Consider the following 12,261-nt stretch of genomic DNA (forward strand, 5'->3'; position numbering starts at 1 on the left):
CAGGATGCATTGAAAATGGACATCAAGCTCTCACTTCATGTCAGGATAACTAGAAAATATTGTCAAAATGTTGGAAATTCTGCTGTTAATTCGAAATTTTTGAAAATGTGGCACATTGTTGCAAAGATATTCCTTCTTTTCTACCTAAAGCATTACCTCCAAACAAGGTTCACTTCGTAGAATCGAGACTTGAAAACCCAAATTGTTTGCAATTGACCTTCTTCAAGGAAGCTATCAATTTCCTTGATATGAACAAGAAAGAGGATTTGATATTATGAAAGCAATTGATGAAAGAATATTGATAATAGAATTTCACAAAGTGAAAGAGGATTCTTGATAGATTTGGCAGTTTGATATCCTGAGAGCTTCTCTATTGATAATCTTTATGCACTCTTTTGGCTCTCTGGGTTTTGGCTGCATTCTCCTTTATTTTGGAGATGTTCTGACTTTTTCTCTCTTTCTTTTCCCTCTCTTTCTCTCTTTTGGGAAGGGTACGTCACAAACTCCTTCAACTTGGAGGTGTTTCGATCCTTCTTGGATGATGGGTTCGGAGATCTTTGGGTGATAGCTGAAATTAAATATCTTTTAGGGATTGTCGAGAGGTCCATCACATCTGCCTTCATCTTGACAGTGCTTTGGACTTTCCCTGGAAGGATCCGTCACAAATTCCGTCATCTTGGAGATGTTTTGAATCTTCTTTGGCCCCGGAGGTCTACTCGCCTAATTTGCCTTCATCTTGACGACAGGTGAGAGATCCCTTTTGCGGATACTTAATTGCAGCTTAGGTGATTTTGGGGAAACGGGGCTTGGGTAAATGCTTTCTTTTCTAGCGCTCAGGATATTTCCACTGCCTTGTCTTTACAAGAATAATCCTTAAAGTTGTGCCATAACTGCGATCAATATCAATCATCTACGATTTTTAATAACATTGAATCTTCTTTTCTGGCCATATCGAGGACTTATCCTTCATCCTTTTGGTTGGCCAATAAAAAGAATTTGAATTTTGAATCCCTTTTCGCAAAAGCTTCGCTCTTTTGGAAGTAATGCTGACGGTAAACTGAAATAAAGATTTGTACAATAAAGATCAACAATTGATTGACAAATTGACAAAATTTTCTTGAAATTTTTGGTGAAAATGAGTATTTGAAATCCGGCTTAACACATCCGTGACGAAAATTCTCCTCTCTTTTTCCCCAAAAAGAGAGACTCAGGCTTAGCCCTTACCTGAATGGGAAATGGGAAATACTCCTCTCTTCCCTGAAGAGGAGGTGTTTGCAAAACGAACTTTCGAAGAGAAATTAAGCTTTCGTCAAAGCTTCCTAATATTAGGCTTCTCTTATGGAAAGGGGGCCGATAATAGTGAGGTCTGAAAATTGGGTCATGAAAGGAACGAGTCCATCACACTCTCCCTGCAAATAGGGTCTTTCATGACGAAAATGGCCTAGTATGAAATTGGGGGGGGGGGGGGGGGGGTCACAAGAAAAGCGAGTCTCCGTCGAGCCTCTCCCTTAAAAAGGGTTCCTCGTGTGAAATTGGAAATTGTTTTGCAAATGGTTCACAAAGATGCGAGTCCCTTCAAACTCTCCCTGAAAAGGGGCTAAGTGAACGAATTGGATAGCATGCGAAAAGAACGAGCTTCCTCGAACTCTCCCTAAAAAGGGTCTCTCGCAAGAGAAAATGATTGAAATTGGATATTGAGATTGATTGACCCGAAGGTCGAAACTGGAAATTGGAAATTTGGTTGTTGAGAATTGAATGACCCAAAGGTCGAAATTGGATGACCTGACGGTCGAAATTGAGAATTGATTTGACCAAAAGGTCGAAATTGTGAATTGAGTGACCCGAAGGTCGAAATTTGGAAATTGGGTGACCCGAAAGTCGAAAATTGGAAATTGGTTGACCCGAAGGTCGAAAACTGGAAATTGGTTGACCCGAAGGTCGAAAATCGGAAATTGGTTGACCCGAAGGTCGAAAATCGGAAATCGATTGACCCGAAGGTCGATATTTGGAAATTGATTGACCCGAAGGTCGAAAATTGGAAATTGATTGACCCGAAGGTCGAAAATTGGAAATGGATTGACCCGAAGGTCGAAAATTGGAAATTGGTTGACCCGAAGGTCGAAAATTGGAAATTGGTTGACCCGAAGGTCAAAAATTGGAAATTGATTGACCCGAAGGTCGAGGATTGAAAATTGATTGACCCGAAGGTCGAAAATTGGAAATTGGTAATTGAAATTGAGAATTGGTAATTGGGTGACCCAGAGGTCGAAATTGGAGAATTGCCTGATTTGAGGATTTAAATTGAAATTTGGAGGGCAAAATGTCAAACTTGAGCAATTGACATACCCTGATGATTGAAATGAATTGGATTAACAAAGGAGAATAATGAGTTTGAGTCAGAGCTCGAATAAAATACAGAGATCATGAGTCGGAACTCGGATCAACAAAGGAAAATGGAAGGCTCGAATCATAACTCAAATAAGATAATGAGATCACGAGTCGGAACCCGGATCAACAAAGGAAAATGAAGGACTTGGATTAGAGCTTGGATAAGATAAGGAGATCTCGAGTCGGAACCCGGATCAACAAAAGAAAATGAAGAACTCGATTCAGGGTTCGAGTAAGGTAATGAGATCACGAGTCGGAACCCGGATCAACAAAAGAGAATGACAAGCTCGAAGAGATCTCGAGTCGGAACCCGGATCAACAAAGGAAAATAAAGAGCTCGAATCAAAGCTTGAACAAATAAAGAGATCTCGAGTCGGAACCCGGATCAACAAAGAAAAATGAAGAGCTCGAATCTGAGCTCGAATGAATAAAGAGATCTCGAGTCGGAACCCGGATCAATAAAGAAAATGAAGAGCTCGAATCTGAGCTCGAACAAGGTATAGAGATCACGAGTCGGAACTCAGATCAACAAAAGAAAATGAAGAGCTCTAATCTGAGCTCGAACAAGGTATAAAGATCACGAGTCAGAACTCGGATCAACAAAGGAAAATTAAGAAATCGAGTCAAGGCTCGAATAAAGTAGAGAGATCACGAGTCGGAACCCGGATCAACAAAGGAAAATGAAGAAATCGAGTCAAGGCTCGAATAAAGTAGAAAGATCACGAGTCGGAACCCGGATCAACAAAGGAAAATGAAGAGTTCGAGTCAAGGCTCGAGTAAAGTAGAGAGATCACGAGTCGGAACCAGGATCAACAAAGGAAAATGAAGAGTTCGAGTCAAGGCTCGAATAAGGTAGAGAGATCACGAGTCGGAACCCGGATCAACAAAGGAAAATGATTTGAATAAAAACCCGAGTCGGAACTCGGTTTTCCAAAAAGTTGAAAATGTACGAGCTTGAATACTGGATTTTGAAATAATACCAATTTGAGTGCTGGGTTTTGGTTCAGTATTGGCGATGATCTTTGGATCATTAGGAATTGTGATGGGACTGTTTGTTGAAATCCCAATACCGACCGGATTGTTATTAATGCAATTGAATGCAAATGAATATGAGTTGATGCATATGAATGCACAAGTGCATGAAATGAGGAACTTGTTTATCCTGCCTGCATATAGAATGCTTGAAAACAAATTTTCAAAAAGATGCCCCAGTGTAATGGGGGAGAGAGAATAATAACAAAGCAGAACAACCAAAAGAAGAATGTCATAATTAAACGAGAAAAGTTGATGATTTTATTGATGCCTTAAAAAGGGATGACAACTTGAAAAAGGAAAACCACTAGGACTATATCGTCCTGACAAAAATAAATATGACAAAATGAGAAGGCATTGGCATTAGCATTGTCATTCTTCCGAGTGATATGGGAAAGGCTTGGTCAGGACTGCAACTCGTCCCTCCCTTTCTTCCGGCACCAAAAGCTCTTTATCGATGTAGTCCTGTATAATATTTTTTAGAACAAAACAATGTTCAGTATCGTGCCCCATTGCCCGATGGAACTCGCAGAAACAATCTTTCCATTTCCCCATGGTGACGGGAGGATCCACAATCCTTGGAAGTTTGATCATATCCTTCGCGAGTAGATATCCAAGAATTTCTTCGATTGGCTCACCTAAAGGAGTAAACTCACGATCATAACTCCAACCATCACGCTTTATCTTCTTCGGATTGTTGGATTTCTGTTGAATGCTGACTTCTTTGACTTCTTTCTTGGTTAGGACTACTGGATGTTCTTCTTCTCTGCCTTCAACAAAGAGGTTCTTATCAATACAGTCGTGTACAATATTTTTGAGGACAAAACAATGATCCGTGTCATGCCCTACTGCCCGATGGAACTTGCAAAACTGATTCTTGAACCTTCCCATGATGGTGGGAGGAGTTGTGGCTTTTGGGAGCCTGACTAATCCCTTAACCAACATGTATTCAAGGACTTTGTCGAGTGGCTCGTCTATAGGAGTGAAATCTCGATCGCCGCTCCAGTTTCCGCGCTTTGGTTTTCCTTGATTTTTTTCCTTTTGCTGAGGGCTGGATTGAAAAGGCCTATTCTAGATTCTAGAATACTTTCCTTTCAGATCTTTAGACTCTTCTAACTTGCTGCTTTGACTGCCTCTGTTTTTGTTGTTGCCGGGTTTAGCACTGGTTGCACTGTTGTGGTCTTCAATGATGCTCATAGGGATGGTGATGGATGCCTCTTCTTTAACAGGAACTTTTCTGAAATTGGCTTCAGCTTGCTCAGATAATATCTCAATCATCATTCTTTTGAACAACCGATATATAGCGGGATCCATCCCCTCCTTGATGGTCTGAGCTCCCTCTTTGACAGACTTTAGGGAATCCATCTCTCACTCACTGTCTATAACTAATGTGTTGGAGTAGTGCAGTCTTTGATCTTGTCAGGATCATACAACTATGCCAATGCCCTCTGCAGAACCACATGGGATGTTTAGCATGATGAAAAAGAATTTTGAAAGCAACAATCTTGAGAGAAAAACAAATGATGGGATCAGGTAATCTTGGAAGGAAATGACAAACAAAATTTTGGACAAAATTTGGAAGATATACCGAAAAAGAAGTTTTTGAAGACGTGAGCAAAATCAAAAATTTGCAGGCAGGATTGGAATAAGGTTGGAAATCCGAGATCCAGTAGAACAGAGGAATAGAAAATCACCTGGAGTTTTGAAAGAAATTGGATATTTAAGAAAATCATCCAGGGTTTGAGAAAAAGACCTTGTAGAAAATAAGGATATTTGGAAAAAGACCTAATGAGTTGAAAAACATTGGGAAACATAAAGAATTGAGAAAATCATACATACAATCACATCCTGCGCAAACATTTATGCACATTCAGCACTCCCTAAAAGGCTGACTCTAGATGCATCAATTTGAAAATAGCTGTAGGACCCTAATCCTAACTCTAGGTTCAGATCATCTTTGTTCAATCTAGTTATGCCGATATACTCAAACCGAAATCCGAGGCACGTGGCATAGAATTTCAACTCCGGTTCTAAGGTAAGGTTTTCCGACATCCTTGAGCGCCTACCGATATACTTCGGACTGTGGCCCGCGGTACGTGGTAGGGGGGTGTTAACCCAAATAGTTGGCCCAGTTGTGAGGCTCTGTCCCGAACTATGGTTCTAGAAGAGAGCCCAGCAACGTGAAGACCGGGACAATATAGGTAAAGGAAGTTTGAAAAAAATGATCACATGCAAGAAATAGAGGGCTCTAAATCCTAGAGAGATAGATTTTGAAAACTTTGAAGAAGCATACATTGTTTGCATTCAGATCCTAAATTGAGGAGAGTTGTGTTTAGACCTAAGTCTATGTGAGCATGAAAATTTCTCCTCAATCTGGTCCTACCAAACCATGCCTAGTCTATATGCAGTCAATGTCAGCTAGGTCAAAATCTAGGCTCCTAGGCTCACATGATATTGAAAGAGCTGACCTTTTGTGAACATAATTTTGATAATTAAACTAAGTCAAGCATAATTCTAATCAGACAAGGACAGGTCCCATCACGGTCGCCAAACCTGTTATCGTCGCGAAATTTTTCCCCGTCTTCCCTTCCTTGCGGAAGAGAGAAAGAGGAAACGCTTTCGCGCTTCAAACTTGACCGGATTTTGGAAAATGTTTTTGAAATACTCGCCTCCGTTTTTGAAAATTGCGGGAAAATCCATGGGATGGGGCTCGACCTGTCGGTACGAGGTTCGACCGGTCCTGCCGCCTTTAACAGGGGTAATCGAACCAAGGACCAAAATTGTGCTTGACTTAGTTAAATCATCAAAATCATGTTCTATACTAAATGCACAGAGAATTTAGGCATGTGCTATGAGATTTGGAAAATGCAACTTGGGAAAACATGATGTATGCTTGGAAAATATTTGAAGTTGAAAAGATTTCTCAGGAAAAGAGTAAATTTCTCAGGAAACTCAGATGAAAAGATTTGAAATCTTGAGAAAGTTTATAAAGACTTGGGAAAATCATGAATGATTGGAAGTCCTGAGAAAATGTGAGTAATTCTTAGGAAAAGTGTGAACATTTGAAGGGAAATGCTTGTCAGGAAAACTCCAACTCTGAAAATTTTATTTGGAAAGAGGATTGAAAATTCATAGGAAAACTTTTGGAGTTGAAAAGCATTTCTTGGGAAAAGGTGAAAATCGATTTCTCAGGAAACTCAAATGAAAGGGGTTTTGAAATCACAAGAAAGTTCATAAAGGTGTGGAAAAATCAGAAATAGTTGAAAATCTTGGGAAAATAGAAGTGATTCTTGAGAAAAAGGTGAACCTTTGAAAAGGGAAACACTTCTTAGGAAAACTTGGACTTTGAGAGTTTTCTTAGGAAAATGATGGAAATTCATAGGAAAGCTCATTGGAGAAGGAAATTCAAAACTTGGGAAATTGAAATCCTGGGAATTTTACCCTTGAAATACTTGGAAATCGATTTTGATCTTGGAAAAAGATTGGAAAACTCTTTTGAAGCTCTTAAGAAAATAACATTTTCCAGGGAAAACTATGGGGAAATTGACTTGGGAAAACCGATTTTGAAAGATTCTTAGAGTTTCTTGAGAAATCGATTTCTTGAGAATGAAATTTTCTTAAGAAAATCATAAGAAAACCAATGATTTCATGATGCAAATGATATGAATGAAAGAATGCATTTTGAAAGGTTTTCTAGGGAAATTTGTTGGAAAAATGTGTATTAAGTCAAAGTAAATCCTTCACATATTCTGACTGTGGCCATGAATATGTTCCGAGTTTAATTGATTTAATGCACAAGATTTTGAAAACATTGGAAATATGATGTGCATTTTCAAGATAGCCTAAGAGTGTAGGCTCAATGTGACTAGTAGAAAGATGATGGATCTGGGTCTCGTCCATATTCCGACTAGGGCCGTAAATATGGATTCCACCGAGTTCATCAACTCCCTAAGAGTTGGTGCACGTGCCATTCGTGAACATCCATAGTGCTTTTGAAATAAAATGCATGAATCATATAAGCAGGATATTGCATAAATTCAAACTATATGATATGCATCCTAGTCTAAGCAGGAAATTAACTCTCTTATTCCAAAATTTACATTATTACATCACTAAATAAAGGAAATAAAAGAAATTTGCAGACTTCAGCTCCTTCTTTGGAATGTCCCTGCCAAGCTTGAAATAAGGTTAGCTCAAATATGTGGGTTTTTCCAAAATTTTCCAATAATATTATGAAATTATTAGATTTAATTGGATATAAACCCTATGATCATGCTTCCTTGATATTTGAAATGATGTAAATGCAGGGAATTCAGTGGAAAACAGTTTGAAATTCGGAATTGGGGTCAAAATGACCAAAATACCCCTAAAATTAAAGTTACACCTTTAAAATCAGGGTTTTTTGAAGGAAAACTTAGTAAAATTGGGATTTCGAAATTCAAATTGAATTCAATGATGATGAAATGCAGTATGACATGCTGCTAAACACATTAGGACTGTAAAATCAGAATTTGACATTTTGCAATTTATCCAAAATAACGAATTTCGCTTGTTTTTCACTTGGATCCGGGTCCTGCGGGACCCTGTTTTGGTATTATGGCTAATCCGAACCTCAAATGGATTCCAAATTGCACCAAATTCGGTATGAAGCATCTACCTACTCTGCTAAACAGCCTATAATGCTAAAAATCCCGAAATGATATGATTTAAATGCTAAAATTTAAAGAAAATCCTAAAATGGTGGATTTTGCCTATGGATCCGAACCAAATGCAATGCTTAATATGATAATGCAAGATTTACACCATGAAAACTTCTGATATTTTGCAGACTGCTAAAAGACCCGAAATGGAACATTTTTGGTTTTTACAGCCTCGGGATTTGAGCCATGGTGAGTTCAGTAACAGAGATTTAGTTCTGACAGAGGTAAAAATCACACTAATCTGATGAAAAATGCTAAAGAAATACAAAACGGCCATGGAAATTTATGAAATTAATCAGAGTTATGCAAAGACACCTACATAAACAACTTTTATGTTTATGACTTCGGCATTTGATCAACAGAAACACAGAACAAAATATAACTATTCCTGCCTAAACTAACAGAACAGACAAATGTAGCAAAACAGACGACTGACAAAAAAAATCCGAATCAGGTATCAACACTGTTCTAAAAATCACAGGCTTTTAGATGAAAACAGAGGACATTTCGGACACAATTTTCAATTTTTATAGTTTTGGATTTGGAGCAACACACAAATAGAAACCATAGCCCTAATTCGATCCAAGATCTCAGAGGCCCAAATTAAGCTCTAACACGTGTCCCGAACTCTCGGATTTTTGTCAGACATTAAAAAAATCAGAAAAATCTGAAAAAAATCATATTAAAAACTAGACATTCTCCCAAATTCATAACATTTTTCGGATCGAAAATGAGATCTCCTCTGAGGGATATCTCGATTTTAAAAGTCGGCAAATGATTTTCAAAACGCATCCCGGGTAAAAAAACCCGACTTGCCATTTTGAATGTTTACCGTAGTAAACTAATTCAAATGCCTCCAAATTTTTGGCAAAATTTCAGGGACACCTAAGGGCGCATTTCTTGTTTTTTTTGGGATTTTTAATAAAAAATAAATGCATGAAATGATGTGTGGACTGACTGACAAAAACAGAGACCTACTGAAAATAAGCAGAATTGAAATAAATGCTAAATTAATCCTAATTAATTCATGAAATGTACTAAATGAATGAAATAAAATGCAAATTAAACCTAGCTAACTACATACATGTTAAAAATCATCAAGGAAGCATAATTAAACATTTTTATATATGTCATTTTATGAGAATAGCTCAATCCATCTCTCGGATGAGCTCTTTCTTCAATCGACTCCCGAATCGAATCATGGCATCCAATCAATGGGAAAAGAAGTGCACCTTGTTTCGTTACGCAGCGTAGGAGCTCTTGAAAGGGGCGGTTATCACGAGCTTCCTTCGTTCTTCGCTCCGGGCTTCAGATGGTTCACAAAAATCGACCTCTGTTGGAATCGAATTGGCCACAACACGAGCTCTACTCCACCTTCTCCAATGAGCCAAAGGGGGCACGATTTCCAAAGTTCAAAATCTGATTCTAGGAAGGCTAGGTCGGATTTTCCAAGTTCACCAGAGCTAAAAAAAATGATCTCCATAGGCTGGGCGTGAACCCTTGTTTTTATAAATTTTCTGAAAAATTTTTGAAATTCAAACAGGCTCGATCTGAGCCCTCCATGTGGCGCCATCTCAGGGGGTGCCATCTGGGGGTTTGAAATTCGAATTTGGCTTTTGCAGGGAGCCCTCAGGTGGCGCCACCTCAAAAGGCTATTTTGATTTTTTGAGAAAAATAAAAAATGGAAATTTTGTGGGTGAGACACCTCAGCAGGGGGAATTTGGAATTTTTCAAAAGTTTGCTTGATTCTCTCTACAGGGAACTCCCAGGAGGTGCCACCTCAGAGGGTGCTCTCTTGGAGTTTGAATTTCAAATTCACTTTTTGTAGGGAGTCTTCAGGTGGCGCCACCTCATGGTGGGCTACCTTTATTAAAAATAAAATAAAAAATGAAAATGGAGCCAAGTGGAGTCCTGGAATGGTGCCACCTCAAAAGGTGTTTGACACATGTCAGAAGGACAGAGCAGTGGGCTCAGAAGGCGCCACCTCAAAGGAATTTGAATTTTGCTTTTTCTGGTGAAAGGAGATCTGGACATGTGGCAGACAAGTGTCAGCTGTCTGGAGAGGCTTTCTCAAATGGCGCCACCTCAAAGGGGAAGTTTGAAATTCAAATGGAGGTTGGCCCTGGAGGAATGGAGGGTGGACATGTGGCGCCACCTCAGGGTGGCTCCTACAATGCCATGTGGCAAGAGGGAGGAAAAAGAGGGCAGTGACATGTGTCTCCTACTTTTCTGAAAAAAGTAGGGAGAGGACATGTGTCCTCTACTTTTTCTGAAGGAGTGAGAAGGAGACATGTGTCACCTTCTTTTTCTGAAAGAAGCAGAAGATGACACGTGGCAGAGGGGTGAGAAGGAGGGCCAAGCCATGTGGCGCCATCTCAGACAAGATGAAAAAGGTAGGAGTTCAGGATCTGCGCCACCTATGAGGAGATTTGAATGTTTGAATTCTAGTTTTCTGAAGAAAGCAGAAAACGACACATGGCATTTGCTTTTTCTGAGGAAATGGGAGCTTGCCACGTGTCCTCTGCAGGAGACACTCCAGATGGCGCCACCTCAGAGGAGACAAGCCTACCTTTTCTGGATGAGTCTAGGAGTGACATGTGTCTCCTACTTTTCTGAGAAAAGTAGGGAGAGACATGTGTCAGGCTACTTTTCTAGAAGGAGGGAGGGGTTGACACGTGTCCCCTGCAGGAGACACACTCCAAGTGGCGCCACCTCAGAGGAGACAAGCTCCACTTTTCTAGACAGGACAACCTATGACACTTGGCATCTCCTGGTAATCTTGGAATGACACATGGCGCAGGATGGATGACACGTGGCAGCTTCTGAAGGTAGCCCCACACTGACACGTGGCAGAAGAGGGAAGGTGACATGTGGCGCCAATTCTAGGTGAACCCTATGCTGACACATGGCATGTAAATGGGAGGAGAGAGAAAAGACAAGTGGCACCAATCCAGGGGACAAGGCTCCTATATTTTTGGGTTTTTCAAAATTCAAATTTTCAAAAGAAAAGCTTGTGTGACACCACCTCAGTGTGGGTCCCACATTGTTTATTTACTGAAATAAGGATAAAACAACAACTTCTTTTTAGAATTTTCATAAAATCTGGACTAATCGGTAAAACAGGAATTTTTGGAAAGAGTTGTTTCTGTTGTTTCTCCATGGCCATTTTCTATGTGGGCCTTTGATGTCGTATGTCCCATCACTCCTTCAGCTTCAAATGATCACAAATATTTCCTGGCCGCAACAGAATACTTCACCAAGTGGGTAGAAGCTATCACTCTTCGCACAGTAGAGGGCCGACACGTGGTCTCTTTCATTCACAAGAACATCCTTTGCCGTTTTGGCATCCCACACGACATTGTGTCAGACAATGGCAGTCATTTCAAGAATGAAAAGATGAAGACATTCTGCTCAAAGTTCAAAATCTATCATCATTTTTCCGCTCCCTACTATCCTCAAGGGAATGGTCAGGCAGAGGCCACCAATAAGATTTTAATTCATATCTTGGAGCGAACTGTGGAAACAGGGCGTGACTGGCATGAGAAGATCCACGATGCACTATGGGCCTATCGTACCACTATTCGCACTCCAACGAATGCTACTCCATCAGAATTGGTCTATGGAACAGAAGTAGTGTTGCCGCTACATGTTCAGAAGCCCGCCTTGAAATTTGCTTCACTTATGCAATTACCCCTTGATCAATACCAGCAGCAGCGACTGGTACAGTTAGACTTGCTCGACGAGAGAAGGTTGAAAGCAGCAGAGCATGCTCAATCCTATCGCCAGAGAGTAGCCAGGCAATACGCAAAGTCGGTCATCGAAAGAAGATTCAAAGTCAATGATTTAGTACTTAGATCCACAGCCTATCTCAAGCATCATCCTGGCGATAAATGGTCACCAAATTGGGAAGGCCCATATGTCGTCAAAGAAGCATTACCCCGCAACTCATATCGGCTCATCAACACACATGGGGTAGAATTGCCAGATCCTATTAATGCTTGACACTTGAAAAAGTTCTACACTTGAAATATCTAGTCTCCTCTTGTAATCCTTCCCGTTTCCTTCAAATAATGATTCAACTTTCTTTCCCAGTTACACTGGGGCATTTTTAAAATTTTGTTCTGTATGCAGGCAGGATAAA

This window comes from Nuphar pumila, chromosome 9 (genome assembly GCF_984573655.1).
Source record: "Nuphar pumila chromosome 9, dmNupPumi1.hap1.1, whole genome shotgun sequence".
Lineage (NCBI taxonomy): Eukaryota > Viridiplantae > Streptophyta > Magnoliopsida > Nymphaeales > Nymphaeaceae > Nuphar > Nuphar pumila.